At 46.2% G+C, this 6,912-nt stretch overlaps 1 long non-coding RNA gene across 2 annotated transcripts; it reads left to right on the top strand.

The window, feature by feature from the left end:
- Nucleotides 1–656: 656 nt before the first annotated feature.
- LOC117888680 lies at nt 657–6,578 on the top strand. 2 transcript variants are annotated; one of them, XR_004648356.1, is made up of 3 exons: nt 657–724; nt 1,225–1,458; nt 2,895–6,578. It is a non-coding gene; the product is annotated as an uncharacterized LOC117888680 (long non-coding RNA). The 2 variants fall into 2 exon arrangements; XR_004648355.1 differs by lacking the exon at nt 657–724 and adding an exon at nt 1,052–1,101.
- Nucleotides 6,579–6,912: the final 334 nt, after the last annotated feature.

The raw sequence follows: 6,912 nt of genomic DNA, 5'->3' as shown, positions 1-6,912 counted from the left end.
CCCTCCCTCCCTCCTAGGCTTGAGAGCCTGGGGGGAGGAGGCAGGGCTGGGGATTTGGGGAAGGGGCAGAGTTGAGGCGGGGCCAGGGGTGGGGTAATTAAAGAACCAGGAAGGGAGGCGGCCAAAATTGTTTTTGCTTTGGGCGGCAAAAATCCTAGAGCCGGCCCTGCCAGAGGGTGCTGCATTTCTGCGATTGGCTGCCCCATTTCCTGTGCTGACTGGTCAGCACGGGGGGTTTTCTCTCTGCCACCCAGGTTGGGAAGTGGGGGCACTAAAAATGTTTTTCCCGTGCCCAGCAAAACAGCTCGAGCCGCTCCTGCCAGTCCATACTTAGGCAGCTAGCCCGTCCTGCTGCCCACGCTGCTGCAGCTACACTGTGATTTTGATTACATTAGCTTGCCCAGAGCTAGCACATGTATGTATACCCGAGCTGGGCAGTACCCCTCCAGCTCCACTGCAGACAGATCCAGAGTCATGATTATCACCAACAGAGACGCCAGAGGGCAGGAGCAGAAGCAGGCAAAGCAGGGACTGCTGCACGTCGGCGCGTGGGAGGGCCTGGACCCTGAACTGTGCTGGGGATTCCCCCCTCCCAGGGGCTGGATGACACTGGTGGTGCCTCCCCCACCTCCACACCATGTGGTTCTGGGGGAGAACTGCAGAGCAGCCAGCCAGACACTCCTTTGGTAGGACCAGGAGCAGACAAAGCTGGAGCCTCGGGACAGTCAGTCGAAACTCCATACCATTGATATAAAATTATTCTACTTACCTGCCAGGGGGCAAATTTGTTACATATACATGGGAGAAAGAAGAAGGGCAAAATGCAGGGTCAGCTATAGGTAGTCAGGAAGTTCCTTCAAGAGGAAATGTAGCCAAACTCCAAACCTGGAGACAATGGACCTTTCTGTGCCTGCGTCCTGTAGATAGCTAACCACTTAGTTTGCAAAATAAGCAAGGAGGAGGGGGCAAACAGATGAACAATAAGGGGTCATAAGAGGGGCAGATACATGTAGCTTGCTAATTATGTATAGTAATAATGGCAAATTTTGGCCAATCATAGAGCGATAGATTATCATAAGCAACTGCATATAATGCTTTGGTGTAAGTGTTTTCTTTGTTCTTGCTGACTTATGAGCTTGAACCCAATTGCAATTGAAATAAACGGATCGCCCCTCCCGGGGCTCCTTGCTTGATTAGCTGTGTCTGTTTCTCCTTATTCCTCAGCTGGAACGGACAGAAATTTCTATAACAGTTTTGGCAACCACAAAGGGACTTCTCCAGCTCGGAACCGCTCCGGGGCCCCTTCCTCGAGAAGGACCAGCGCGCGCTGAGGTGAGTTTACCTTGGGTTGTATTGTCTTGGGAGTTGGCCCCCGGCAGAGACGATAAGGAGGATTCTGAGAGACGGACCACAAGCAACGAGACAGATCGCGTTGGAAGAGGCCTCATCAGGAGACAGGTAAATTGTCTCTGTTTTATGTTATGTGTACACGGGGGTCTTAGACCCGACAGTTTCCTTTGGACAGCCTCGGTGAAATTACTGGGACATCCATCTGGCAGTTAAACACTTTTAGAGTGCCAGCCCAGTATAAAAACAAGTTTCAGATGACAGGAGATTACCCAGGTTTCAGATGACAGGAGATTACCCAGGCAGGAACAGAGGCTGACTGGATAGGCTGGGTGGTCTCCCCCGGAAATAAAGGAAACCGTCACTGACTCCAGGGCTTTGTTCTCGGTAACACTGCGGATGGTGGAGAACTGAAGCAGGGAATTTAGGAGTCAGTTAGACCTGACATGGGAAATTGTCAGGGGAAATTCGATGCCGGCACACTTCTGGGATGTGTTCTCAGGAATTGGGGAAGACTTCGCCTCAAAACCTTGAGAACCATCCTGGAAGATTTAAGACCAGAACGAATGAATTATTTGTATTTGTTTTATAGCGCTGCTCCAATTTGCAAAGATAAAGAGTGCACTCTCATGCTACAACAAACTAAACCTCCTCCTTACCAGCAGTGTAGAGTAGAGGAAGATTATTATAGGCCTGTTTCCCAACCAGCTGTGTCCCCTCAACCCCTTCCCATTCAGGTAAATCGGGTGGTCCCAGGGACCGCCTCTGCACTGGTGTAGGATCTGCCTCTAACCCTATCCCGACCCCAAGCCACATCGTATCCTGATCTGCCAGTGGCCTATAATACCTGAAGCCACGTTCGCAGGAGAAGTCTGCCTGACTCCTCGACCGGCTCATGGAGTTAGTCTCCCGAGTGTGTTCATGGAAACGTCAATTTCAAGTTAATTAAACAAGGAGGACAGGACCTTCCAGTACTCCAATTGCCCTTAAAACAGTACCCTGTTCATACCGGAGAGGGTCAGGTTGTCCACACTCCTTTCTCTATCAGTGACCTATTGAATTGAAAGATTACCACCCCAAGGGTCAGGGACAACCCAGAATCTGTACATAGGACATTGAAAGAAAGGAAACAGGTGCTCAGTTGAGCTCAGGAGTCTATAGGTGATTTACCCCCACCCCCACCAGGACGGAATGCCCTGACAGCAGGAGATGTAACTGGGGGTGATCCTAACTGAGATTACAACAATGCTGGAGAACAATATAAGTTAACCTCTTTAAAGACTGTAATTTTAAATGGAATTAAGAAGGCTCGACAGAGAACTACTAATTGGAGTAAAGTAACTTCTGTCCATCAAGGCCCACATGAACACCCCTCAGACTATTATGAAAGACTGATGAAAGCTGCTAGGTTGTTCGGGGGTCTAGATCCTAAAGCAGAGGCAAATATGCCAGTGATAAGAGGATTGTTTAGAGACCAGGCTGCAGAAGATATAAGGTGGAGATTAAATGATGTGGAAAATTTGCAGGGATGCCACTCTCTCTTTCAGAGTGTTTAATGGGTGAGAAGCCTGACGAAAGGCTGAGAGGGTGAAGGAAGAAAAAAGGGAATATAAGAATGCTGGTGGCTGTATTGAAGGAAGCAGAGCCTGGTGTCGGCAGAGGCCGAGGAAGAGGACAAGGGTTCATTGGTAGAGTGGGACCCAATAAAGGGGGGTCCAGAGGACTTTTAATTTATTACTGTCATCAAAAAAGGCACATGAACAGAGATTGTAAACTGAGAGCCCAGGGACAACTTAAACCTCCTCAAGGTGTTAATAAGGGCCAAGGTCCAGCTTGGACACCGCCTAATCAACCCTTCCAGGGGGTAATGCAGATTGGGGGACTTTATGACTGATGGGATAAAGGGGGTTCCACGTTGTTATGTTGCCCAGTGTTTTCCTTATCCCGCAATGATCCCCTAGTTCCTTTGATGATTGGAGGAAAACAGTATGATTGCTTATTAGACACAGGAGCCACCCTTTCCATCCTTACTGATTTGGATCTTCCTAAAAGTGGCAAAATTGAACGTGTTATGGGAATTGAAGTTGTCAGATTTCCAAACCTTTAAGCATACACATAGGGCCCCTGTCTGAGGAACACACTTTCCTACTTACCCAAGGACCAACCAGTTTTATTGGGACACGATTTGCTTTGCAAACTCCGGGCTACTATTCACTGCTCTGACCAAGGCATTCTTTTGAGCCTGCCAAATGACTCTGTCATTCCCTTGATGGCTCTAATGAATCATGAAACTCCTTTATATTTAGCAATGCTTCCCAGGGAACTGGAAAATGCTGTCTCACCTTGGGTATGGGGAATAAAAAACACTGACGTGGAATTACTAAAGTCAGCTGAGCCAGTTCGGATATGTGTTAGGACAGACATAGACCCCCCTCGCATTCCCCAATACCCTCTCCCACGAGAGGCAATAGAGGGACTGACTCCTTTAATTGAGTCATTTTTAGGGGGTCATCCCAGATATCCTGGGGGCATCTCCCTCAGGGGTATGTGGAATCCCCCGCTATATTTTCAGCTGTGTTGCATAAAGATTTACAAGATGTAATTCTCCCAGGACAGTCTATGTTGCTTTTGTGTGTGGATGATCTTTTATTATGCTCAGAAATACAAGAGACTAATTAATGAGCAGGACTCGATAGAGTTTTTATGTGCCTTAGCAATGAAAGGACACAAGGTGTCACCCTCAAAGATTCAATATTGCTCACAGGAGGTGAAATATTTAGGGCACATACTAAAACCAGGAATGAGAAGCCTTGCTCAGGAAAGAATAAGTGCCATTTTAAATGTACCCCAGCCCAAGACAAAGAGACAGTTAAGGGGGTTCCTCGGCATGGCAGGATTCTGTAAGTCCTGGATTCCTGGGTATAGGGAAATGTCAAAACCACTAGTGCAGATGACCACTAAGGATGAACCTGACCCAGTGAAATGGACTAAAGATGCTACCAAATCCTTTGAGAGTATCAAGACAGCCCTTGCATCGGCACCTGCCTTGGGATTCCCGGATTCTAGGAAACCTTTTACCTTATTTGTTCATGAAAGGGCGGGAGTGGCCTCTGGTGTTCTTATGCAAGCTTTAGGATCACAGCAACAGGCTATGGCCTATTTTTTAGCACTACTGAATCCTGTTGCAAGAGAAGCAGTAGACTGTCTTAAAGCCCTAGTTGCTGCAGCTTTGTTAGTTGAGAAAGCTCAAGAGTTGGTACAGAGACATCACCTAGTGGAAAAAGTTCCACATGCTGTTACTCTCCTTCTAAATTAACGAAATACCCAATCTTTCACTAATGAAAGATTGACTAGAGGATCAGTGGATGGTGTAGACCTTGCCTGGACTGAAACTTAAATTCACTCGAAAGGGAACCCCAGATAAGGTCCCCAGCGTGGGAGCGACGCTTGTTGGCCAACCGGCAAGGCCAACCCGAAGTAGATGACTACAGGGCAGCCAAGGCCCTAAACGACTGATATCAGTTTTCGATGGATATAGAAGATTGGACTGTATTATTTGGATTAGAGTTTATTGCTCTTTTTTCTTTTATATGTTGGTATTTTAACCTGTTGTGAAAATGTTTCCTGTGTTGATTTTGTTGTTTTTCCCTTCCCTTTCTTATGGCCATAATAATTTCATTAAATTTAGCCATGTGGGGAGGAATAGAATCCCAGAATGGAGGAATGACTCATGCTGGGTGTGCACCTTGGTGCCTCCCGATGCGGAATGAGGACTTTCTTTCCTTCCTATCCCTTTGATGGCTGCAGATATTACTCATTCATAGGTGTATGTTACTCCCCATCAGGCTACGACTCACACCTGGTAACAAGAAGGTATAAACCCTAACTCCAGGTATTTGTTAACCTTCAAGGCGCAGGGTGAGTGGTGTCTCCTGGGAAATGGGCTAGGCCTGTTTTTAGGGAACAGTACTTGCAAATACTATGTGGGCCCAAATGGTGATGGAGAGTGGGTCACTCCCCTTGTTTATTGTTTTGACACCACTGACGACATTAACCACAAGGGTGCCTGCGCCAATAGTGTCTGCTATGAAAGCTGCACTATGGTATGGGAAAACTCCAATGGACAATGTCTGTATGCAGGCAAAAATGTAGAGACGGAGACATCTCCTCGAAGCACGGGCCTATTGGGTTTATGGGATGTTATACATCCCTGTTACAAAAAGCGTTGGGAGTGACATGGGATACTCCTCCCGGCCCTGTTCCAGCAGGGTTTGGTTCTTACTGGGTGTGTGGAAATAAAGCCTATCATACCCTTCCAGTACACTTCTCAGGTTCTTGTTATCTTGCCTGGTTGTTACCCCCACTCGTATTGTGAAGCAATTACATAAAGGCAAGATTAGAAATGTAAGGGACACTACCAAACCTCAAGCTGAAGAGGATGCAGCCCTTGAACCAATGACATGGACAACATTCCCTAATAATCGTAGACTTAGGAGAAGGGTTATAAGACTCCAGGGTATTTTATAAATTATGGCTAATGAAACTGCTACAATAGTTACAAGTCAAGCCACTGAGCTTAAGCAACTTAGACAGTTAGCTTTACAAAATCATATGGCTTTAGATATTTTTTTTTGGCAGCTCAAGGAGGAACTTGTACCCTCATAGGCCAAGAGTGTTGTGTATTTGTGAATGACACCTATAAAGATACCTTTGACAGGGCAGCCCACTTAAGAGACATTGCCCAAGACAGGTCTGCTGAAGGTAGCTGGACAAATGATTGGTTTGATGGTTTATTTTCCTGGTTCCCTTCCTTAACAGGCTGGTTAAAGGGACTCCTGAAAGGAGGTGTTATGATTTTACTGATGATTGTGTTTATTTTTGTGTGTGTGTGTTTAAACTGTCCATGTGAATAATGTCTAAATGTGCTAGGACAACTAGCAAATGGAAGGGGATATTTCTCTCTTTACAAGAAAGATGGGTTTTGGCAAAGGCGGAAACGATGCCAGATGCTGATATTCTGACCCCTACATATTTGCTGTAACACTCCTACTGCTGTGAAAAGTGTGATCATGAGCCCATTATATGGGTCATGATCAAAGGGGAAAAATTGATATAAAATTATTCTACTTAACTGCCAGGGGACAAATTTGTCACATACACATGGGAGAAAGAAGAAGGACAAAATGCAGGGTCAGCTATAGGTAGTCAGGAAGTTCCTTCAAGAGGAAATGTAGCCAAACTCCAAACCTGGAGACAATGGACCTTTCTGTGCCTGCGTCCTGTAGATAGCTAACCACTTAGTTTGCAAAATAAGCAAGGAGGAGGGGGCAAATAGATGAACAATAAGGGGTCATAAGAGGGGCAGATACATGTAGCTTGCTAATTATGTATGGTAATGATGGCAAATTTCGACCAATCATAGAGTGATAGATTATCATAAGCAACTGCATACAATGCTTTGGTGTAAGTGTTTTCTTTGTTCTTGCTGACTTATGAGCTCGAACCCAATTGCAGTTGAAATAAACAGATCGCCCCTCCCAGGGCTCCTTGCTTGATTAGCTGTGT

The sequence above is a fragment of the Trachemys scripta genome, chromosome 16 (assembly GCF_013100865.1).
Source record: "Trachemys scripta elegans isolate TJP31775 chromosome 16, CAS_Tse_1.0, whole genome shotgun sequence".
Lineage (NCBI taxonomy): Eukaryota > Metazoa > Chordata > Testudines > Emydidae > Trachemys > Trachemys scripta.
This window is presented reverse-complemented; position numbering and strand designations above follow the sequence as displayed.